This window comes from Heterocephalus glaber, unplaced genomic scaffold, assembly GCF_053883595.1.
Source record: "Heterocephalus glaber isolate CG9 unplaced genomic scaffold, H.glaber_assembly_v1.0 deba00000546, whole genome shotgun sequence".
NCBI lineage: Eukaryota > Metazoa > Chordata > Mammalia > Rodentia > Bathyergidae > Heterocephalus > Heterocephalus glaber.
The window spans coordinates 5,335,548-5,360,143 of NW_028258147.1; the positions used below are offsets into that span (position 1 = coordinate 5,335,548).

The window sequence follows — 24,596 nt, forward strand, 5'->3', positions numbered from 1 at the left end:
TTAATGTTTATTCACTATGTTGTCAACATATTGGCATAAACATGTATTTCTTCTCTAATTTTGAAGTGAATAGAATTTAGCTTTAACTGATGGTTAGAAACCTATATTCAAAATAAACAATTATTTGCCTGTTTTATGTCATCAAGGCTGCAAAAATGTCAAGCTGTAGTAACTCAGGAGGATTGACCTTGTGGAGGACAGGTAGGGACCCACACCTGCAAGCTGGGAAAAGAGAGTTCATTTGAGCCACTTCAGTCAGGAGGTTTCCTAGGCAACCACTCACACAGTAATTCAAAGATGAGGAACCAGACATGTACTTGAGAATTTTAATCATCAAATGTAGCCTTTGTCAGATTGAGATCACAGTATGCATTATTCATTTAAAGTTAAGTAGGGCCAGGGATTTAGCTCAGTGGTTCCACTGCCTGCCTCGCAAGCGCAAGGTCCTGAGTTCAATCCCTAGTACCAAAAATAAAAAATAAAAATTAAAGTAAAGTTAAGTAAATAACCCAACGTTTTATTATGGAAGGACACAGTTATTAAGATGTATGCATACATGTGTATGTATATGCTGCTTCTTTCTTTCTTTTTCTAGTACTCTTTGAGTGGAATGCATTATATTTTTTTATGCTGTCTTATTTGGAAAAATAGTGCTCAGAGTGCTTTTTTTGGGGGGGGCGGTTACCAGGGATTGAACTTGGGACCTTGTGCTTTTGAGGCAGGCAGTGGAACCACTGAGCTAAATCCCTAGCCCCGTGGTGCATTTTTGACTGTGAAGTTATTTGGAAAAGCAGGTATTTGAAATTTTTAAAATTAAGTTTATTGGTACATTTTAGGTATATAATACAGTACCTTCATCGTTGGGATCTTGTACCTTTACATGTTGTATCTTCGTTCTTATTTTTTCCACATTCCCTTGCCCACCCTTCCCTATTTACAAAGACTTTTCCATTTTTTCCTTTTCTCATGTTTTTTTCTTTTCCCTTCTTTCCCTTCCCCTTCCCCTCCCACTTCCCCTACTCCTTTAGACCTTTTCTTCCTATTTCAGTTATCAGTTATACATTTTGATCCTTATTTACACTTTTAGTTTTTCACACTAGAGAAACTATTTGGTATTTACACTTTTGTCCTATTTATTTCACCTAAGAGTATGGCCTCATTGTGCATCTATTTAGCTATAAATGTCTGTAGTTTCTTGTTCTTTATGGCTGAGTAGTACTTCATTTTATTAAAAAAACACATCTTTATCCAGTCTCCAATTGTTGGGCAATTGGGCTGTTGGAAAAGCAGGTATTTGTTCATATGCCTTTATATGTATTTGTTGTCATGAGTAGAATCTTTAGCATGTGGAGAAGTTTGCTAATCATGTTTCTCCTTTTTGTGTTCAGGCTTGAATTTACATTTATGCAGGTGGTTCAGTTGTTTCACTCTTAGATTGTATTGAAATTTCCTGTTCTGATGCTCAAGGAAACATGTAGAAAAGCCACCCAAGATGAGGAATGAGGAACTCTCAGTGAGTGAAACAACCTGTTTGCTAAAGATTTTCCTCTGACTCAGTAGCCTCATCCGTTTTATATGGTTTGCTGCTTGGTTAACCTTAGGGTATGATAAGCAGTTTTCACTTTGTGAGATGCAAAACTCCCAGACTTTAACATGACTTCCATTAAATTCCATTTTAGTGAATAGGTGGCTCTTTTCAATGGATCAAGGAAAGAGGAAAATCCTGCTAGTTAGATGACAGACTCACTTTCAGTGGTTTTAGAAATAATACACATCTACAAAAAACCAGAATATCAAAATAATAGTAGTGCTAATTTTAAATTGGTTTAGGTTATGATCCTAGATGGAGACAAGATGTAGACTATGGGTGCCTTCTACCAGAGAATGAGAGGGGTCCTTCCACACTCTGAGCGCCTGTGGGCTTGAGAAAGTTTTTTTGTTTTGTTTTGTTTTCGTACTGGGGATCAAACTTGGGACCTTGTGCCTGCAAGGCAGGCAGCAGAACCTCTGAGCTAATGAGAAACATTTTGAAGTAACAGTCACAATAGTTGAAATTTTTTAGATACGCTTGTTGTTCCCATTCTGTCACCAACAACTTTGAGATATTCCTGCTGTAGAAATGCTAGAAGATTAAGTACATGAGACTTGTGATTTTGGCTTTTTTTCTCCTCTAAAGATACCTAGATCTGGGGACAAAACCATCATACCACACTCCTGTCTCGAGCTGGGCTCTGGACTTTTTTTTCCCTTTTTCTTTTTCTTTTTTTTTTTGGTACCAGGGATTGAACTCGGGACCTTGTGGTTGTGAGGCAGGCAGCAGAACCACTGAGCTAAAAACCCCAGCCCCAATTTTTTCCCTTTTTCTGCAGCAAAAGTGAAAACTGTCTTAATTCTTGCATATAAATTACATGTTTGAAACATCAGGCTGTACCTTCTGAACTCCCTTAATTTATTTTTCCAGACAGGATGGGTTATAAATAAGGTGATGCTTCAGCTTATTATTTTCAATATCTGCATTTCACTTTGTGAGATAAAAATTGACTGAGTCTTGACTTCGTTCACTGAATATCTCCTGTTTGCCAGTCACTGTGCTAGGCATTTGGAGATAGAGATTAAGACCTATTTCCTGTTTTGAAGGTGCTAACAAATTTTTTAAAAATGTGATGTGCAATAAATATCATTATAATAAATAATAGATGCTTCCATAGCACTTAGCATATACCAGGCACTATTCCAAGGGCTTTCTAGGTGTTAGTCCATGTGTTGATACAATAGCCTGATGGAGTTCTTAATTTCCCCACTTAACTAGAGAGGTTAAAAACTTGCCTAAGGTTGTGAAGCTCGTTTTGTTTGACATTCCAACGTATTAAGTGCAATAACAGAGCTAATCATAACATGTTCTAGCCAAACAAGGATAAATCCTGTTGGGAACATTGAAAATAGAGAGGTGGATATGAATGAAATTTTTCCAAAGGGCACTAAAGTCTGTTTAGAGGAGTAGATGAGCCAGATTTCTCTGACATACTCTTTTAGTAACATCAAATGCTGCATTATGTATAAATCCAGAGGTTGCCTCAGTGACAAAATATTGGAAATGGGGAAATATTTAAAAAAATACCAAATCCTTTCAATACAAATGACCAGGACATAGATTTCCAATATTCAGATAAATCTTTATTTTCACTTGGTATGATACAAACTTGACATGTAAAAAATTAACAAAAATATTGTTATGTCTTGTAAGCATATATGGGCAGGTGAATGAATTTTTCATTCCCCAAAAACTTTATATTGGGAAACCTGTAGTAACTTACAGAAATAGTCCTCCAGTATTTATTTTGTATGAATGCAGAGGAGAGATTGGTGTGTTTTTCATGTTAAAAGTGGGCAGGAATTAGCAATTAAGTAGACTGATTTTATGAGTCCAGAGGTCTGACTTGAAAGGTGGCACGGCTGCACTGTCGTTGCTTTTCCACCTTCCTGTGAGATCCTGCTCCTTGGAGCCTCATCCCAGTCAGTGTATGGCCCATCCTGTCGCCCTCCTTTTAACTTTCCCTGCAGACTTTCTCATTTCTCCCACTTATCACTAATGATTGCCTCATTGTTCTTTGTGCTGCCTCCATTTAGTTGGAGTTTATTGCCCCTTCCATTTCCCTTATGAATAGACTCTATCTCCTGATAGCTTTTATTGCCCCATATGTTTCCCTGACTGCATGAGGTTTTGGGCTTCTCTACATGAGTGATCTCCTCAACTCACCTGACCCCCCTCACTATAAATCTTGTGAGTTTGTGGTCCAGACCAGCAAGTCAGAAATTCTATTTGACCACATGGTCATGTCCATCGACTTCTGCATGGATTTATTCCTCCTCCTTCTTTGATCCTGTTAACACTTCCCATCTCTTGACACCTTCACAGCGTACCTATCTATCACTTCCTTCTTTGTGTCCCTCCTTAGCTAGTTTCTACTTCCTGGTTCAGATTTTACATCACTCTTGCTGAAGTCCTCTACTTCTGACCATTTTACTCATCGGTAGGCACCTGGGCTGCCAAGCAGTGTTGAACACTGGAAACTGTTTGCATTGATTTGGGGACCACCTGAGCACTGTGCAAGATTACACCATGTTATTCTGGGTGGCTGTCATTCTTTCATAGTGACTGTCCAAACCTAGTCCATGCCCTTAGAACATCTTCCTGCTTCTCTTCCCTCTTCTTTTCTACTTTCACACTTCGGAGAGCCAAGAGAGGCTGTCACAGGCACTACCTTACCTTTGCTACCACACTCCCAAATTGAAATTGGCCCTTCTGTGTCTCCCCAGCCTTGTCCACCCTTATCTAGCAGCCCATTTCTTCCCCTCACATGCCTACTGATGAAGAGATAGATGCCTTGGATATCTTCCTCCCTCCGCATATTCAGTACCCTTGCTCTAGGAACCTCCATTCCACTTGCCACAGATCCTCTACTGTCCTTGACATTGATAAGCTGAGACCCTCCTGGTTTTCCATGTTCCTCTTACTGTTCTTTCTTAGTCATCTTTGTTGGTTTCTCTGTCAAACAGTGAGTACAGATGTCTATTTTTTAAGTATTGGAAAATAATTTCATGAAGATATTTTGTGTTGTTTTGAGTCTTTGTATGTTTGATTTTTCAGTGCTGGGGATGGAACCCAAGACCTCACTCATGCCATGCAAGCCCTCTACCACTGAGCTACACTCCTAGCATTTTTAATTTTATTTTTGAGAGAGTCTCGCTAAATTGCCCAGGCTGACTTCAAGCTTGCGATCCTTGTGCCTCAGCCTTCCATGTAGCTGGAGTTGCAGGCGTGTGCTGCTGTGCCCAGCTACAACTTTGAGTTTCTATCTTTTGTTTCTTTTGGAAAATTGGATCCTCTTGTCAGGCGGCAGGCAGCTTGCTTTTCCATGCTGCACATGTGTAAGCTGCTTGTGTGCTGAATGAGTCCCAGGACTTCTGTATGCCTTTAGCTAGATGCACTGCCAGGCTATATCCATTAACTATCTCCCTTAATGGCTGATTCATTCTACACTCTGCAGAAACAGTCCCCTGAGGCTTATTCTACAAACATTATTGTGGAAAGTTTGATTGGCAGTTTTGAGATTAGAATTGAGCAGGGATTTCCCAGATAAATCAGTTTTACTATTATAGTGTATTAAACGTGTTGTCCTGAGTGTGGCTCAACAGTGCCTTTGTGGGTTAGTAGGGGTGGCAGTTTTGGGTCCTCTTCTGCCAAATGAACCTCAAGTCTAGCTTGAAGGTTCCTGCCAGAAGGCTGCTGCCGCTCTGTACTGACTCCTATTCAGTGCTGCCCCTCCTGCCCACTGCCTCTGTTCATCCTGTTATTCCTCTCAGTATTCTTTTCCTCCCTTGATCTTTTGACTGATTTCTCCAGTTGCCTTCATGTAAAAATATGGTCATTGAGTAGACATAATTCATTGATTTATCATATAGTTCCAGAGCTGAGCACTTGGGATGCAATGATGATGAGCAAAACACAGTGCTGCCCTTCTGGCAATCATTAAGAGCTAAATGAGTAATTTCTTTATAATAAAATAATGACTATTAATGTCTGTACTGAGTATTTTATTTACATAATTTCATATAATCTTTTTTAAAACCCTGCAAGGTTGCTGATAGTATTCTCATTTTATAGAGGAGGAAGTGAAGGCTCTGAGGAGTGCTCGAGGTTGCCTAAACAGAGTCACAGAGTAGGTTTGGTGGGGCTGCAAGCTGATGTTCATAATTATTGTAAGTAGTTTTTCTGCTCTCCCAAATTGTCACCTTCAAAGGGCTGAAGATGAATAGAATTCAAGATCTAAGATTAGATCATGTATTAAATATAGGTCTTAACATGTGGTGAGGTGTTGGAGAACAAACTAGCTAAAAGTCTTGTTTTGCAGTGTTTTTATTTCTCCACTGATCCAATATGATTACTGGTATTGCAGATTCTTTAGAGTGCCTGAAACTTACACTAGTATCATTCAGTTTCTAAGGCATTTGTTATAAACATGGAATATGTCACATGTTCCTACCAAAATATTTTACTTTCCCTCTGTTACCTTTTTAAGGGCCAGTTTCAGACATATTCCTTAACAGGTTTAATTTTTTTTTGCTTAAATTCTTTTATTGGTACATTTTAGGTATACAATCCGTTTACATTTATCATTCGGTGCTTGTACCTGTACATGATGTATCTTGGTTCTTATTTTTTCCCCATTACAACAGGTTTAAACTTTTAAGTGCCTTATAGGTTGAGTTACCTATCACTGAGGGCATATAGGAACCACTTTTTAGATTGTTTGAGGTAATAGTACAATCCAATTCTATCTGTTGCAGTCAGCTAGAAGCCAAGCCAGTGCCCTTTGAGGAATCCGAGCTGCTTCTCTCCTGGGCCTGGTGATACTGAGGTAAGCTTGGTTTCAGTTCTGTTCGGATAGCCTCAGTTTCTTATATTCTGACCATAGTAGTTTAACTCTGTCTCTCCTGATTCAGCTCCTTTTGTATCTCTTGATTTATTGTTTTCAAGCAATTTCCAGATGATTCTGAGAGACCATTCTGTGAGGTTTGTGGATTTATTTCACAAGTACTTTGTTGGGAGCAATGCTACATAATTCTAGGGAAAAATCATTTGGTTAGCCTAGTTCTCTTGCCTACAGCCCAGCTACAGAATAACTTCAGTTTGGCCTCCGGTCACAACTGAGACTTCAGTGATCCAGTGATGCTGTGATTCTCCAGGACAAGAAACATCCTGGGAGAGCAAACATCTGCTCAGTTCCTCATTGTTCTTGGACTGATTAACATCTTGTTTGCCGGAGATGTACTGAACTCTCTGCAAGCCTTCCGTTGCACCTTGTTTATCCCAATGTGAACTATTGAACTCTCTGCAAGTCATTTGTTACATTTGTTTCTCCTGATGTACTGAATTCTCTGCAAGTCATTTGTTATGAGGTACTGAATAAAAGGTGTGGTAAGCTGGGGGCTTTTGTCTTTGCTGCCCAGAGCAGCACTGATCAGACCCAAAGCTCAGCTTCTTCTCAGTCTCATTTTTCTACCTTTCCTGTAATTTGCCGTGTGCTGCCGTGGCTCGCAGGAGACCAGGACTCACTGCAGAGGTTCTGGTAACGTCTCCTTCCCCTGTCCCCTACAGTGCTTATTGGACATTACTACCCACCAGTCCTGCTCTGAGTGCAAGGGATGTAGTGGGCACAAAACGATGTGTGTGACCATGTGGAGCTTTTGTTATAGTGTAAGAGGTGCCCAGTAAGCCAGTAAACATGTGATGTGATTCAGATTATGGCAGATGCTGTGAAGATGTGTGAGACTAGATTGAGGGATAGGGGGAGCAAGGCAGAGGATATACTGCTGTTTTAGTTGAGTCCCCAGGTCTCACTGAGGTGATGATTAACCACAGTGAGGAAAAGCATTGCAAGAGAATTGTAAATTCAAACATGTTTTAGTCCATTTTCCATTGCCATTAACAATACCACAGATTTTACAATTTATAAAGAACAAAGGTTTATTCAAGTGACAGTTCTGGAAGCTGGAAGGCCAAGGTCAAAGGAATTGGTGGTGGAGACTGGAGTCCTGGGGTGGCACAAGGCATCACATGGCAGGGGCACATGCAAGAGGCAGAACACAACTGGGTTTTATAACACACCCACTTCTAAGATAACCCTTTACTCCATTAATCCAGGAGTGGCTTTATCACCTCTTAATGACCCCTCTAGTCTCATCTGTTAATACCTCACAATGGGGTTAAATTTCAGTGTATATTTTGGAGAGACATTCAGATCATAGCGTGCCTGGTGGTGAGAGTGGGCTAGGCAGGCTACAGGAACAGCTCTTTTAGCTCCAGTACCCAGGAAGGAGTGTTTGGAAATGAACATGGAGAAGTACCCAGGGGCCAGTCTATGGAAGGCCTAACAAGTAGTGGTGGTAGGCAGTTTAGATTTGGTGCCCAAGGTAATGAAGGTCTTTTTGGAAAGGAGAAAAATGTGTTAAGACTTTTAATTTTCAAAGATCGCTGGATGCTGTGGGATGGTGTCATTGGGTAGATGCGTGGTGTGGTCCAGGTGAAAGGTGGTAGTGGCTGAAACCAGACTGTTGCAGTGGAAGTTGGGAAAAGTAGTTGGGTTGGGGACATTGAAGGTAGAGCTGGTTCAAGCATGAGAGAAAGAAGAACCAAGGATAATTTCAATATTTTTAGACCAAGCAGGTAGGTAAAAGGAGATGAAGCAAGTTACAAATGAGCAAGGTTACAAGGGGTAGATGTTGGCAAGTGTTCCACAAAAGGATTTGATAGTCAGGTAGGTTCTGGAAAGATGCTTCCAGAGTATGTTCAGGAGGCTGGAGTGGAGGTCACAGATGGTGTGGGGGAAGGCTGTGGGGAGCCATTTGTCTTTGTCCCTCTCATTTTTATCTCTTAATTTTCATTTTTCCCACCAAGGTTACTATATGACAGCCTAATATGTTACAGAAATCAACTAACTCATCTAGTCCAACTCCTTGTCAGTTCAGTCCAACAACAGGTTTCTTGTTTTGATTGACCATAATCATAATGATTGTGCTGATTGTCTAGACAGTGTCAGCCACCATGAGTAGAAGCCAAAATGATCAAAGGTGCAGTTTCCTGAGATTTTCTCAGTATTATGGAAAAGGAACATGATGTCTCCCCACAATGCTAGATTATATTAGAAGGCTAAGCGAGAGTTCCAGGATCAGGTGGGGGATCTGATAAGAAAGACCAGAAAAATGAAGAAATACGAACAAAGAATAACTAGATAGTGGCAGAATCAGAAAGGCAGAATGTTTGAGAGGTCAGACTTCATGTTGTGTATGGGTTCCCTCATGTTCCTGGGGTACAGGACAAACTCCACAAGGCTTTGTTAGGAAAAGGAAATCTCATGAAACTTGTTGAAAAGAGCAGGAGGACATCCACCAGGGCATCATCCCAGAGAGAGGTGTGGGACAGTGTACCCCTGGGCCTTCAGGGGGGTTTCATATTTGAATGTTAGAATGTTCCCTCCTTCCTCTCTTAAATTTTGATGAAATCCATATAACATAAAACTAAATATTTTTAAATGGATAATTAAATGGCATTTTTATCCATTCATAATGTTCTCTAGCCATCACCTCTATGTAGTTCCAGAAAATTTTACCATTTCCCAAACAAACTGTATTCATTAACCACTCACCTCACAGCTCCTGGTAACCATTTTAATCTTTTATTATTGGGTTACAGGAAAGCAGCTTTGATAGAGGATAAATACACATGCTGCTGAGGACCAGGAAGTCGGGATTCAGGATACCAGTTTTTTATAGGCATTGTTTGGAAATGCCAGCTGTCCTGTATCTGAGCACCTTGGGACTTGGGAGATGCCCCAGGACCTCTAAACTATGCATTTGTGCGAAGCTGAGGTTGAACACAGCCTCTCCCCCCTGAAAGAAAGGTGGCTTCAACTTCCAACCAAAATAGTTGAGAAGAGCTGGTTGGTTGAGGCATTTTACTTGATGCTGCGTAACTTTGTTTATTGTAAGTCTGGCACCTCCATTCTTTTATGGGGGACATCAAAGGATGTGAAAATGCAAGAACACAGAACCATTAATGCATTCTTTCAAACCAGAATCTTACATCCTAAGGCCTGGAGATTTGGCTATATCTGTCTCTGCTCAGCTAGAAGTGCCATTGTCCCACCTATCAGGAACCAGGTTTCAGTAAGCCTAATAATGATGTTTCTAAAGAACCTAGCAAGCTGGGTGAATGGAGAAGGGAAAACACAAAAATAAAAGGAATTTCATTTTTCCCTTCTTCTTTCTGTTATGAACTGAATGTTTGTGACCTCCTCCATCCAAACTCATATGTTGAAGTTTTAAAGTTTCTCAGTGTGATGGTGTTTGCAGCTCAGGTCTTTGGTGGGAGGTAGGTAGGTTTCAATGGGGACATATGGGATTATTGTCCTTAGAAGCAGAGGTGAGTTGTACAGAACAGACTCAATCCAAACAATACAGAGATGCATAAAGTTATTTTTTCTCCCTTTATTTGTTCTCCCTTTACAACAGTAGCCATTTTAAGTATCTGAAATTTTTTTTTTCTTCTAGACCTGTGCCATCTAATAAGGTAGCCATTAACTACTTGGGGCTATTTAAATTTAAATTAGTTAAAGTTAAATATAACTAAATCTAAAGGTTTTCAGTCATACTATCTGTATTTCAAGTACCAAGTATATAGTGCTGCCATGTGGATGGCACAGACTAGAATATTTTCATCATTGCAAAGTGTTCTGTTGAACAGTGTGGGGCTGGATGGATCCTATTCATATACAAATATGCATATACACACATACACAGTTGGCATAACATTGTACATACTGTTCTGCAGTTTGTTTTTTTCACCTAACAGGGAAACTGTTAATTTAGTGTGATCTACAGGCAATGTCATGCCAGGAAAAAATTAGAACAGTACATAATCAAATGTAGAATTTTGGTAAATTTAAAGTATTTTAATTTCAAATTTTAGAGATAATTACAAGCATATCTTAATGCACATTCCAACAACAAATTATTTTTGGAACTAGTCCACTTAGCCTTGGGTATGTTAAGAGAAGATGAGTCAAAAGATGTACTTGGGCTTATTCCACTATGCTTATCCTACATATTCATACACATGCCACTCCTATTGTTTCTGTTTTATAACAGGGGTTGCTTTCTTTATTCCCCTCTCTTCCCATTAGTAGTCACTAGGCATGTGTTGCTATTTATATATTTAAATTAAACTTTATTGGTAGCTGGGTTTCAAGTGGTTCTTGGCTACATGTGGCCAGTGGGTACAGTGTGGATAGCATGGATGGGGCTATTTCCATGGTTGCAAAGGCTCTCTGTTGGGAAGGGCTGCACTAAGCACTTCATTCAGTTCCGCTTCTCATGAAAAGCAGTGACTTTTCCACAGGTGAGAGCTGGGGAGTGACAACTCCCAGGAGGACACAGCACAATTTCTGGGAGTGGCAGAGAATTTGCATTTTCATGCTCTTCGCTCTCAAGTTTCTGATGCTTTCTTTCAAGACACAAGTCCTCCCAACTGTCTGTTGAGAATTAACATTCCATTCGAATTTAACTGTGGAAAAAGGTACCCATAGCTTTTCAGGGATAGAGTATTACTTGAAATCTTAGTCATGTACAGTCATTCATGTATAAATAGCACCAGTAGATATCAATGAATTCAGTTCCACTGTCTACTTTAGACCAGAAAGTATGTTGACAAACAAATGATAAAATAGGATGTATTTATGCTACCATATTTGTTAGGAAACAATATGGAAAGATTCACAAGAAGCCATAAAAATTGTTCCTTCTGAGGAGAAAAACTGTGGAAGAGGGAGACAGGTAAAGGGAATTTTCACTGTGTACCCCCTTTTATTCGTGCGTCTTATAAATAAGTGTTTGTATTTGCTTAGCAAAATAAATCAATAAAATAATGAAATACGACCATTCTTCAAGTGTGCAGGATGCAGAATAAATAATTTAAGAAGTAAGGCCTACTTAGGACTGAAAGAATTACACAATAGAGTAAAAGCAAAGGGTTGCCTTCATGTGGCCATCGCATGAGCCCTCCCAAGCCCCACAAGGACCTGGGGCTGGCACACTTTTGCTTACCAGGTCAGTTTTTGTATAGCAGTTAAAACTATGTAAAACTTTTTTCTTTGTATAATTTAATACAGTTTAGAAGAAAAATATGTCTTTAGTTTTGATTTTTTTTCATGCAGCCATTCTTAAACACTTTGGAACAGAGCTTGGGAAATGCTGATTTAAACCTTTAGAAATAATTAGAACAGAAAGATGAGGTTGACAAGAAATTGTTCCAGGTCTAGGGCACCCTGCTTCTTCTTGTCTTTGAGGAGAATGAATACTGGTGCTAATTATATTTAAGTTGAATGGTGATGCATAGCAGCTTATTCAGCACACACCGCCCACATGCAAGTCCTGGGTATCTTGTATGTGGTTGTGCCAGTCCCTTTCCCCACACCCATACTTGCCTCACAGCTGCTGTCAGTGATGAAGAGGTGGGACAAGCCAGCAGTGTGGAGCATGGACAGTGGAGCACAAGCTGTTTTTTTCCTCCACCAAGTCTCCATGATTCAACTTCCCAGAGACCACAGGACCAAAATGGAGTGCCCACGGACTAAAAACAAAGTATTTACTTACTGAAAACTGAACCCTGTGATCCAGCAAAATTAATTTTTTCTCCTAAAGCTGGGACCTGTACTTCTTTGAAGAAGAAAACTAAGGGGAAACTACTTACGTTATGAGCTGCTTATGCTGAAAAGGAAATCTTGCTCCTTGTGGAACATTAAGGAAGTCTCAAGGCAGGGCTAATTATCACAAAATCTAACGACCCGAATCTCGAAGAAATCAAGCCTCTCAGGGCCAAATGTTACTCTTCCTGAAAGATGAAGCCATTTCAGATAGGAGGTGAACTGTAACTGGGTTTTGTGGCAGAGCCTGCTAGCTGTCCCCCACTAATCATGCCCTTCTTCATGGCATAACCAGGACCCTACTTCCCAGCTGAGGCATTCAGCCACTTCATGGCCATGTGACTAAATTCTGGTCAGTGGAAAGTGAGTTACCATGTCATCCTTTGTAGAAACTTTGTTTCAGGGACAGTGTTTGTCTCTGCTTTGCTCTTTTTCCCCCTTTCTCATTCTGCTACCTGGAATGAAGGTGCCACTGTCATGGACGGTGAAGTTAGGCTTCACATGGCAGAGCAACAGAACAGATGGCGCATCCTGCAGCCTCTCTGGGCTTGTACCTGACGAAGAAAAGGGCTCTCATCTAAGCTCATGATACTTTGGGTTTCCTGTCACTCTCAACCAAACCCAATTCTAACTAATGTAGGTTTCAGTTTGGTAGGCAGGTTGAGCTTTATCTTAACTTAAAACTCTTAAAATCCTATAAGCTAGGCATGCTTATTCTCATTTAATAATGGAGTAGGAGACTGAGGTTAAAGAAAACTTAAGTTACTTCCTCAAATCCTCCTTGGATAGAGCCAGCATTTGCATCCAAGTGTAATCTTTCTGACTTCACATCTCCAAAACCTTCACCCAGGCTGTAGAAGTTACTGTGAAGTCTAAAGAAGGGACTGTGGCCCATGTTTTGTAACATGCACATTTTGGCAGAGTCCCAATTTTGTGGATTAAAAAAAAAAGACATTGGGTTTTTCAGAGAAATTCATTTGTGGGTTTTTGAAAATGACAAACATGCTAGCTGTATGTCAGTAATATTTATCAGAAAAAAACTTTGTTCTTAATTTCAAAGAAACCTATGTTCTCTTGTTTTAGTTAATTGTCATTTGCTAATTAGGACTTTTCTGTGGAAACAATAGTCTGAAGAGAAATCATTCTGGCTTATTTTCCTTACACCTACATCAAAGAAAATTTCAAGAAAACCTGGAATTTTTTAGAATTTTGCTTATGATACACCAACTGCAGAACTTTCTCCATATTCACTGCACGATAATGTGGAAATTAGAATAGTTGTGAAATGAATTCTTTAAGTTATTTGGATTGCCATGTGGGAGCAGCCTGTGCAGCCATCATCTTTGTAACATGTAGACATGGGCGAACAGGAACCCGAGTGGGCTGTCACTGTGCTGCTGGGTCCTGGAGGCTGGAGTGGAGGAGGCTGGCAGCTGATGCGACAAGGGCAGGTGGGGCCCAGCGGGTCTGGGGAGCGCAAACAATGAATTGGCAACAGAACCTGCAGTGGAGACGGGGATCTTGATCTGCAGCCAAGGCTCCTTCTGTAGTGCCCGAGTGACCCTTTAAAGTCCATTCATTTCTGTTCTGAGTGGAACACTAATTGGTTAGCACAGCAATCTCTGAGTGTATTCCTGGGAACACTGGATCTGCAGGATTTGCCTTAAGAGAAAAGATTTGGTGGCAAATAAGTCTGGGAAAATTCTGTGTCTCAATAACCCTTCTGGAAATTCACAGTGCACACTTAGCACTTTGAAAGTCTTAAGATGTTGAGAAATTGATTTAACTTTATTTAACCCCGTTTTTATAACTTACTTGAAATGGAAGATGAATCTCCTTTTGAAAAAGAAAACTTACTCATGGAACTGCTTCATAAATCATCTAATAAGCAGTAACAGTCTTAGAAATTGCTATTTGGGTAGATTGAGTTCTTGGGGAAATACAAGATTTGAATCCAGAGCCTGTGATTTTTCTTGACATCTTGTTTGATTTTATTTGCTTATCCATATTCTCTAAAATTCAGTTGCATGTTGCTTGTATATTCATAGAAGCAAAAATTTAAGCTTTGAAAGACCCTTTTGAGGCCAGTTCTGCCTTTGCATTTGCAAGTGGGATGAACAATGGCTCAAAAAGGTTAAGTCATTTGCCAGAGACCAAATACCCAATAAGCAAGGCTCCTGGAGCCACAGTCTCATAATATGTAATTAGTCAATTCATAGGGGAAATTACTTGAGTTAGTTAATTTCAAGACTTTCTTATATTATCTCCAGACTTCGATGGCATAAGAACAAAACCACTGATGCTTGATTTCCTGCCAAGCATTTGGAATGGGTAAATTGAGCAAAAGAGGGAATGCCAGAGACATGGAGACATTCATTCACTTAATATAAGGACTGCCACAGGGAAAAGCAAGACTGCAGATCAGTACTTTGGAAAAAGTATTTTTGTTTGTGTGGCTAAGAATAATTTGAAATAAGCTTCCCATGCAGGGAAATGGAGGAAATGAATTGAGTGACTGCTAAGCAATGAACAACTAAACAGATGATATTGCAGCTTTTCCCAAATTTTATAGGGCGGTAGCTTCTTTGAGTAGTCATTAGATACAGGAAGGCATGTCTGTCTGGTTTTCATGAAGTTAAATGTTTGAAAGGACATTTTGGTCACTTTTTGTAAGGCCCATAGTATTGATATCGTTAGGATCCACCATTATTTTGCTTTAGATTTAGATTTTCTTTCCTTCATGGTGAAGTTAATTGTTCATTGATTGGTAAATTAAATTGAATCATTTTATTATTGCAGGAGGCTCTTTTTCTGTTTTATTTATTGCTACAAAGTTTTGGAGGAGTTCATCTCAAGTATTTTTCTTGAATTTTTACACAGTACTGTCAACAATTTTCCTGTTTATCTGTTGGAACCAAAGCTTTCTGTTGCCATGTCTGTATTTGAAGTTGCTGTATTCATCATATGTGCTCTACATCTGACCTCATGCCATCCTGATAGCTTGGAAAAAGAACAGTGTCATGAAGCTATAGATTGCCTTGTTTCTGTTAAAAAGTCAGGAAAATTCTTGCAATAACAAACTCAGGAGCATAGTTCCAAGTCTTGTCTTTCTTGCAGCCTCTCATCTCCCAGAGAGTTAAAGAGAGCAGATGCCTCAGCAGCTGGCCAATAGCTATCAGTCTCCACTGAGAATAAGTTTAAATGAAACCAAACATGCAAAAGATGACAATAAAATTAGGGAACCCTCCCCAATTGCCAGAGACTGGAGGAATCTTAATAAGTAATAGTGAACATTTACTGTAACTATATTTTGGGTCAGATCATTTTTCTCCTTTATGTCACTGAGGTAACACAGGAGGGCACATCTTAGAGGCTCTTCTGGAGCCAGAAAACTGAGATTTTATCAAGTAACATTTGACACAATATGAAGATTTACAATTTGGAGTGAAAAAGTTTTTTGCTTTTTGTTTCGTATATGACTTAATTTTACTGCCATTGGAGCATGGGAATGAGGAACACAAGCTCATGGCTCTTCTAAGCTTGTATTCTGGCTGAGGTCCCTTGTCTTCCTGGGATGCCCAGTCACTGCTCTGAGGCATCGTGGAAAACCCTGTTCATACAATGCCTGCATGGCAAAACTTTTCAGGGCCATTTTCCCTCCAGACAAAGCACACTGTGTATTCATGGTCTGTGTACTTCATGCAGTCTTCTGATAAGCCTGGCAGGTAGCTGTTGTTCACCTGCCTTCTTCTGGCGAGGTGACTAATGTGCAGACTGAAGATTCTAAAGGTACAAGCCCAGATGACTTGCCAGTCATGAAGCAATAAACCGTGGCTGGTTGTGTGTCTGCAATAGTGGCTTCTCAGCATGAGACAGCAGGTGACAGTGGAGAAAGATCCATTACTACTTGGAAAAGATTCATTACTACTCAGAAAATCTCTTCATTTCCCTGCTTCTAGAATATTCCTTGGAGTAGAATTGGAGGCGGGGACAGAGAATGGTGTCCTGTTAGTTACAACAGGAAATGTTCTAGAGGTCTTAAGCTCTGTCTATACTAACACAACACTGAATTTCCTTAAATTTTTAATATAATTTCTTCAAGAACTTGCATAGCTGTCTCCATCTAATGAAAAGGGCATTATTTTCTCCATACCAAGGCCTTTTTATCTGCTTTTGTTAGACTTTTGTGTCACTGTTGTACACCATTAGCTTAAGATCATAATCAAAAAGCAATACCAGTGTTTCTTAATTTCTGTTTTATACAGAAACAACTAAACAGAACAATATAGATAAATCAATGAAAGTAATGAATAGGTTCAATAATGGTAATAAACAATTTGAATGAAAAGTTTAATGCTTTGAAATGATTAATGTTGTAAACTAGCAGCCCCCCTTGCCCCAACCCTGGTACCCTGAGATGACAACTTCCGTTCAGTGCGCTCCAGCTTGGAAACCACAGTGATGTCTGCTGGTGACCTGCCCTATGGCGCCCTCCGTGTGTTCCATGTCTAAATCGTAGATGCTCAGAAATGGCATATACTGAAAATTTAGATATTTAAAGAAACTACTTGTGGAACTGAAATATCTTAACCCAGGTGGGAGTGTGGGTATAGTCAATAAAGGAATAGGCAAGAAAAGAAACCAATTACAGTAAATTCCTTTAATTCTAGACTCCAGGAGGCTGAGTGAGGTAGGAGAACCACAAAAGTTTGAGCCCAGCCTGGGCAACTTTGCAACTTAGTGAGACCCTGTCTCAAATTAAAAGTAGAAAAGGGACTGAGGATTTAGCTCAATATGAAGGTCCTGTGTTTGATTTGGGGTGGGGGGGAGGGGAGAGAAACCAGCCTGCTAGAATTCTTAAAGATGTGTGTGCCAGTAAACACCCTTCCCCCTTTCTCCAGCAAGTGGTAGTGATATCATCATGGTCACACAGCTTCTTTCTTACAAGCTGCAGTACTTTGCTTGGCTGTCTTGTAATCAGTGATGGGTAATGTTCAGCATCCTATTTGTAGATAATAAAGAAGCAAACTCATTAAGGCACTGTTTATTTTCTTTTTAAATTTATGACAAAAATAAAACAACTTTTCATAAATAATAAGAGAATAATGGTAATTATCACAGTTTTTTTTTAATGTAAGAAACAAAGCAGTGAAATTTGGATTGTAAAAGATTGCTCTTCATTTTTCTGTAGTCTTTTGTCCCAGGTTGGGTTAAAACTTAAGGGATTCTATCCAAAGAAGTCCCTTAGGTGGCTTTGTCTGCACAAACTGAGATAAAATAGTAAGATATTATCTGGTTTAGTGTAATACTACTCTAATGCATAAAATAGTTTTGAGGGTAATTCTTTCTATAGTTGGAGAGTGAAATAGGTCTTTATGGTTTGATTTCCAGTCATTTTCTAAGACACTAACTATGCAGAGGGAAAAACAAAACTTAATTTCACATATTTTCAGAGTCAAATAATTCTGTTTCATGAGGATGGGTGAAAAGATGATTTGTTGCATTCCCTCTAACATGCTGGACCAGAAATGTCTGTCAGTTGTCTGCTCCTCTTCTCTCCTTTGTCAGCAGATGGCGTCTTGCTGCTCCTGTGCCCGTTTTGCCTTTTTAATTCCTTTCCTCCTCCCCCCACACCCTTGGCAAACATTTGTCATAAGGATAAATGCTGTTATTTTAAAAAAAAGTCTCACTGACAAGTTGTCTTTTAAAAAGGACAAGAAGAAAAGGAGGAAACAGGTTTTTATTGCTTCAGGCATATTACAACTGGCTCATTTTCTCTGCTAACATATTTGTTAGAGAAACACTTTCCTTTAGAAGTGGGTCCAATGATTTTCCGAAACGTCGTTTGCCTTTGTATTTTTATTCATGTTGCTTTGCATGTAGATACTTTCTGTTATTTTTGTAAATAAGCACATTTTATACATTTTTGCCTTTTTTAATACATGATGGTATTTTCTAAAGAAAAACCCTTTGTACAAGTAAATAGATCAAAAGAAATTTGTATTTCATTTTGAAGTAAAACTGGTAAGACAGTGATTCGGGCTAGTCACTTGAAATGTGAAGTATATATGAAGACATATGCAGTGAATACCTGTGATACTATAAAGATTGTTAGTGACAAAAAGGATTTATTAACATGTATTGTGAAACCAAACTGCATGTGGAGCAGTATGTTTGAGCTCATTAAATATTCTAAGAAATACTGTAAAACCCACGCTTCTTTCCCCCTTTGCCTGTCCTTAGTAAATATTTATTGAATGTTTCCAGCACAAATGTTACATTTAAAAAAATAAGTACATGAAATAACATTTGCTGTCAAGGATACAGATCTCACTGAATGTGATTTATCGGTCCATTTTCCTGCTTTAGGGAGAATGCCAAGGCAAGCCCAGTTTAATCTTTAATGTAGTAATTGTCTTGCATCTCTGCTTGTCAAGTTGCAGCTCTGTACCTTCTTCACAATTATCTTTACTCTCCAGTCTACTCCTATCCCTGCCAAAAAAAAAAAAAAAAAAAAAGTGACCTCATATTCTTCTGAGCATCTTTCCTGGGACTGTCACTGTCTTCTTCACAGGGTAGTTATTTATATTCTAGTCATTGCCTTAGCTCTTAAACCAGTCAGTCTTGGGTTTGCATTTCAGCTCTGCTATTGACTAGCTGTGTGATTTTGATCAAGCATTAACCTCCCTAAATTTCTCTAACCTGTAGAATGAGGATGATAATAACTCATTGATAGAGACTTTGTGAAGATAGAAAGCAATAGTCTAATTTCTCAGACAAAGAAGTAGAAATACCAAATAAATACATGAAAAAATGTTCAACACCACTGGTCATTCAAGAGATGCAAGTGAAAACAACGCTGAGATTCCACTTCACTCCAGAAAGAATGGCTGCTATCATGAAATCAACCAATAACAAATGCTGGCGGGCCTCTGGGGAAAGAGGAACCCTGCTCCACTGCTGGTGGGAGTGTAGACTGGTGCAAGCACTGTGGAAATCAGTATGGAGATACGTCAAAGAACTAGGACTGGAAGTCCCATTTGACCCCGCTATTCCACTGCTGGGGATCTTCCCCAAAGAATTAAAAGAATCATACCACAGTGATATATGTGCGCCCATGTTCATAGCAGCACAGTTTGTGATAGCTAAAACTTGGAAACAGCCCAAATGCCCATCAACTGGAGACTGGATAAAGAAAATATGGTTTTTTGTTGTTTTTTTTTAAATTCTTTTATTGGTACATTGTAGGTATACAACACAATTACATTTCTCATTGGGAATTGTACCTTTATATAATGCATCTTGGTTCTTATTTTTTCCCCATTCCTAGCCCTCCCTTCACGCCTTCCACCCTTCCCTATTTACAAAGACTTTATTTCCATTTCTCATCATTTTTTCCTTTCCCTTCTTTCCTCTCCCCTGCCCCTCCCACTACCCCTACCCCTTTGGACCTTTTCTTCCTATTTTGCATTATCGATTATTCATTCTAATAATTGGTACATTTTAGGTATACAATATAATGATATTCATCATTGGAAATTTGCACCTTTACATAGTCTCTCTTGGTTCTTATTTTTCACCCTTGCCCAGCCCTCCCTTCAACCCCTCCAGAAAATGTGTTTTTTTATAAAATGGAGTACTACTCAGCCATGAAAAATGAGAAATTAAAGACATTGATAGCTAAGTGGATGCACATTGAGGTGATACTCTTAAGTGAAATAAATAGGACACACATGTATAAATACTGAATAGTTTCTCTGGTGTGAGAAACTGAAAGTGTAAATAAGGACTAAAATGTATAATAGGTAATGTGAAATAGGAAGAAAAGGGGCAAAGGGGAAGGAAGTAGGAGGGCTGGGGAAAGGATAGAAGGGAATGGGATTAATATGAGAAAATGGAAAAATAGGAAGAAAATCTTTGTAAATAGGGAGGACTGGAGAGGTTGAAGGGAGGGCTGGGCGAGGGTGAAAAATAAGAACCAAGAGAGATTACGTAAAGGTGCAAATTTCCAATGATGAATGTTATTATATTGTATACATAAAATGTACCAATTATTAGAATGAATAATGGATAATGCAAAATAGGAAGAAAAGGTCCAAAGGGGTAGGGGTAGTGGGAGGGGCCGGGGAAAGGAAAGAAGGGAAAGGAAAAATGCTGAGAAATGGAAAAAATGGAAATAAAGTCTTTGTAAATAGGGAAGAGTTGAGGGGGTGAAGAGAGGGCTAGGAATGGGGAAAAAATAAGAACCAAGATGCATCATATAAAGGTACAAGTTCCCAATGAGAAATGTAATTGTGTTGTATACCTAAAATGTACCAATAAAAGAATTTAACAACAACAACAAAAAAATGTAAATGTATACCTAAAATGTACTAATAAAAGAATTTAAGCAAAAAAAAAAAAAAAAAAAAAAAGCAATAGTCTAGGTAACACACAGTGCCTGGGGCATAGTAGCCACTCAGTAAATCTTCATGTTCACGTACCTCTGGACACACACACACACACACAGAATATATGTGCAAGTTTCTAGACACTAATGAAAGAAGGACATAGCCACATAAGTCCTATGCTCATATTGCTTGAGAAATAGGACCATACAGAGTAGAAAACAGTGGGAGCTGTGGAGAGACCAGTGCTTTGGAAGTTTCTTTTTTTCCCAGAGATTAGTCTTAGGCAGGGAATGGCTTATGGAAGGTTTTAATGTAGAATGTGACAGTTGTACAGAAGGTGGAAGAATGGGTATGGCATGAGTGGAGATGGGGATGAGAGGCATATTTTAAAGATTTTTTTTTTTTTAAAACTGTATTATTGTTGAATTTTCTAGAGACTTAGATTGGAGGTGGATCGCTCTGCTGGTCTGCCAGTTTTCTCAAGGACTTGCCAGCTGCCACCAAGGAAACAGCTTGGCTGCAACTTTACCAGGACTCTCAGTAGTTTACAACACTGTATTGGTGTATTTCTCATAAATATGGAGAAAAGGGCTAAATTAATTTGGTTAACTATTCCTAAAGATACTTTCACCTTAATGGCAGAATAATCAAGTACAGAAAAGCTCTGTAGTAATTTTTATATACAAATTTTTCTAAGTGCTTTGAAGTAGACAGGGAATAAGAGAATCAGGTACTGCTAAACCATCCCCAAATAATAGTGTTTTAGACTCCTGGGCATTGGATTGTCCAAATTCATGTGTGGATCTTCATCTCTATTCTGTAAAGTGAGCATCCGGGACTCCAGTTGTCACAAAAGTCTACTGCTCACACCAGTGAATAAGTGGTGGATTAAGACTTAGACTACGCATAGATTGAAAGTCTTCACAGCAAGGGAAATGCCCACAAACAGTCATACATTAGTCCTTCAGTAAGGGCACAGTCACTCCAGTCCCTTGAGTTTCTGCAGAAATGCTACAAGTGGTCTGTGGAAGCCAAGTTGGGTTTTTTAGCTCTATCCTTTGCTCAGCCTAGCTGTGCTCTAAGGAAATCATGTAGAAGGGGGTGCTGCACTCCTCAGAGTACTGTGCAGGAGAGGATGTAAAACTATGGACTCTATATTTTTAAACTAGTTGATTTCTATATAGAAATACATTTGTAGCATTTGCATGCCATTGCGGCCACCTCTTTAGTATACTGGTATATGCATTTGGCTGTGTATTATTAGTCTGTTACCTGTCAACTAGAAAGAAGGCCGAGGCTAGGTCCTTTGTAAGGAAAAGAGTTTTTTTAAATTTCACAGGTTTGGATACTGAAAGTCCAGGATCAGGGCATCCTCTGGAGGATATTAGGGCAGATGGCATCGTGGTTAAATCATGTGTGTCTTAGAGGAGAGATCCTGTGGCTAAAAAGAAGCATGTAGAGTCTGAGGAGGTTGCCGGTTTTGCTTTTTTCATAGCCCTCTCCCAAGAACCAATAAGGGACCCCAGAGAACTACTTAATCCCCAGTGCCTCCCACAGGCTCCACACCACCTCGCACCATCACACATACCTGACAGGACAAACCACACCCAAACAATCACCCTGTGGCTGTTGTCTTTGTGAAGAAGGGTGGCTCTCTCCAGACCAATCATCCTTTCTCCTACCTTGACATGCTTGTCTGTATCTTACTTTGTTTGTTTTTTTTGGTTTTTTTTTGGGTACCTGGGATGGAACTTGGGTTCTTGCACTTGCGCAGCAGGCAGCAAAACCACTGAGCTAAATCCCCAGCCCTCTTACATTATTTTTATAGGAAAAGAGGAAACATGTATTTTTCCCTCAGATTTGGTTGTAAACAAAAGTCAGAAACAAGTGTTTAGTGGTGTGACCTCCAACAGATTCAATTGCTGGTCCTGTCAGTTACTAGCTGGGTGATCTTAGGCAGGGTCTGATGACTTCTGTTTATTTATCAATGAAATGAGCCCAGTAATACCAGTTTCACTAGACAGTGTAAGTAAGTTACGAAGCTGGAATCCACAGATGGTCTTGCTTGTATGTGGTTTTGTGTTTCTTGGATCCTTAGCTTTTTTTTTTTTTTTCCTCTCAGAGTGTCTGATCCCCAACCTTCTGATTAAGAATCTCTGCTTTAGAAGCTGTTGCGAATTAATAGGAGATAATAGGTTAAAAATGTTGTAATAATGTGAAAAGCAGAATTATTTCAGGTAAATTTTAAGCATTCCCTACTTTAGACCTTAAATTTATCTTTCAACCATTAGAACTCTCTAAATCTGTTTTTGTGTTGTCTTACTTTCTCCCTCCATCCTTTAATCCTCTCCTCCTTATTGTTATATAGTATCTTAAATAGAAATGAAAGTATCATGTTCTAGGCCTCCATAGCTCATTAGTTCAGTCCCAGGTATCCTTTTCCTGATGGTATGTTCCCAAGTTCTAATGCTTTGGTATTTAAAACTGACTTTAAGAACTGATTTCCATGATATTCTTTTGGTTGCTTTTGCGATATTATAGGCCTACTTCTTTAATATTTTATAGAGAAAAGTAGAATTTTTTTATCAACAAGACTAAATATTAATCCACTTACCCCTTATTTGATTGAATTTGTTACATTCTTTAAAAATATGAGCTTATCTTAGGTCAGAACCATAAAGTAGAAAAATAAATCACTCTTGACTTCTTAAGTAAGTGCTTGGCATTCTAGTCAGCTATACTTCTTAATTGTTCGGACTACCTTTTACTATATAACACAGCATCCCAAAATTTACTGGATTAACACACTGTCGTTTTATTTGCTCATGATTCTCTGAGTTGGCTGGGCTCATCTTTTGCTCAATTCCTTTGCCTCCTCTCTGATTACCTAGAGAGGTTAGAGTAAGATGATGACTACAGATTAAATGTCTAAGATGGCTTCAGTCATATGGCCAGCACTTCGATGAAACAGCCAAGAGGTTTGACCTCTCCTCCTGCATGGCTGTATTAGTCACTTTCCCGTCCCTGGGACAAGTTACCTGACACTTAACCTATGGTGGAAGGACATGGTGGAGGAAAGCTACCCACTCTATGGCAGCAAGGAAGCAGAGAGAGAAGGGAGAAGCTAGAGAAAAGAATACAATCTTACAGGTCACGTCCCCAGTGACCCACCTCCAACCAGGCCCTACCTCCTAATAGCATACTCAGTTTTGAACTCATCAGTGGGTTAATCCACTGATAAGTATATCACCACTGTGATCCAGTCACCTTCCAAAAGTCCCACCTCTGAATATGTAAGACTTTTGGGAGACATTTTAGATCTAAACTATAACATTCTGTCCCTAGCCCCCATTGTCTGTTAGCCAGAATACATTGACTCCGTCTCTAAAGAGTTGCCAAAGTCTTAATAGTTTCATCATTGCCAAAAAGTCCCAAGTTTAAAATCTCTGAGACTTCAAGGCAAACTTTTGGGTTCTGTGAGACCCTATAAAAATAAAAAAGAAAGTTAAATACTTCCAACATACAGTGGCATAAAATAAACATTTTTATTCTGAAAGGGAGTAACAGAAGAATAGAAAGGTATAGATCAAAGCAAGACTGAAATGCAGAAGTGTGAACATAAAATATTGTGGCTCCATATCTAGCATGTGGGGCAGGTTGTGATGAGATGTGAACTCCAAAGGGTTTGGGTAGCCCTGCTCTGTGGTTGCAGCCCACAAGGCCTCTCTCTTAGGTTGGCTCTGCTCATTGCCTGTGGCTTTCCTTGGCAATTTTTCCACATTACTGTCATCTCCAGCTTCCTGGGGTCTTACCTCCAGGTTCACTCTTTCAGCTTCACTCCTTGTCTCTCTGGGGCACTTTGCCTGGCCTCCCAGGCCCTTCATCTGAAATCTGGGTGGAAGCCTCCCTGACTCCACAACTCTTGTATCCTGCATGCCTGGATAAC

General features: G+C 39.4%; 1 long non-coding RNA gene across 14 annotated transcripts in view; it reads left to right on the forward strand.

Annotated features, from left to right (window-relative positions):
- Window positions 1-24,596, forward strand: part of LOC110344248 (uncharacterized) — a 216,833-nt gene that overhangs the window by 64,660 nt on the left and 127,577 nt on the right. The window contains exon 4 of one of the 14 annotated variants that reach the window (XR_015448621.1): window positions 6,349-6,419. The exons of the other annotated variants lie outside the window; for them this stretch is intronic. This is a non-coding gene — a long non-coding RNA (uncharacterized LOC110344248). The remainder of the gene's footprint in view (window positions 1-6,348; window positions 6,420-24,596) is intronic. 14 annotated transcript variants of the gene reach the window in all.